Source organism: Trypanosoma theileri (assembly GCF_002087225.1).
Source record: "Trypanosoma theileri isolate Edinburgh chromosome Unknown TM35_Tth_7_V1, whole genome shotgun sequence".
Taxonomy (NCBI): Eukaryota; Euglenozoa; class Kinetoplastea; order Trypanosomatida; family Trypanosomatidae; genus Trypanosoma; species Trypanosoma theileri.
Genome location: NW_021639849.1, coordinates 370,377 through 370,801, shown reverse-complemented (window position 1 = coordinate 370,801; position 425 = coordinate 370,377).

The following is a 425-nucleotide window of genomic DNA, read 5'->3' as shown; positions in this document are numbered from 1 at the left end:
AAAAAAAAAATGAGGTAAAACAAAAAAAAAGCAAAAAAGAAAAAAACTAAATCGAAAAAGAATGAAAAAAAACAAAAAACAAAGGATGAAAATTGAGAACAGTGGCGCCACGGAAAGCGAGCCCCACCTTCAGGCACGGAACAAGAGAAAAGAGTCGTGAATGGGAGAAAAAAAGAAGAGGGAGAGAACCAGTAACAACAGTAAATAAGATGTATACAGAACAAGGATGGAAACAGAGAAACAACAACAAATATATACATACATACAGGTTACCTACGCTACAGCTCATCGCACTTTGCATGTATTCAGTTCCATGAGTTTCACGCAGGCATCTCTTCTCTGCTTTGTTCGCTATTTCCAAACCTTATTCTATTATTTGTTTTCTCAACCTCGTTCCCCACCCTACTGGTTTTTTTTTTTTTTTT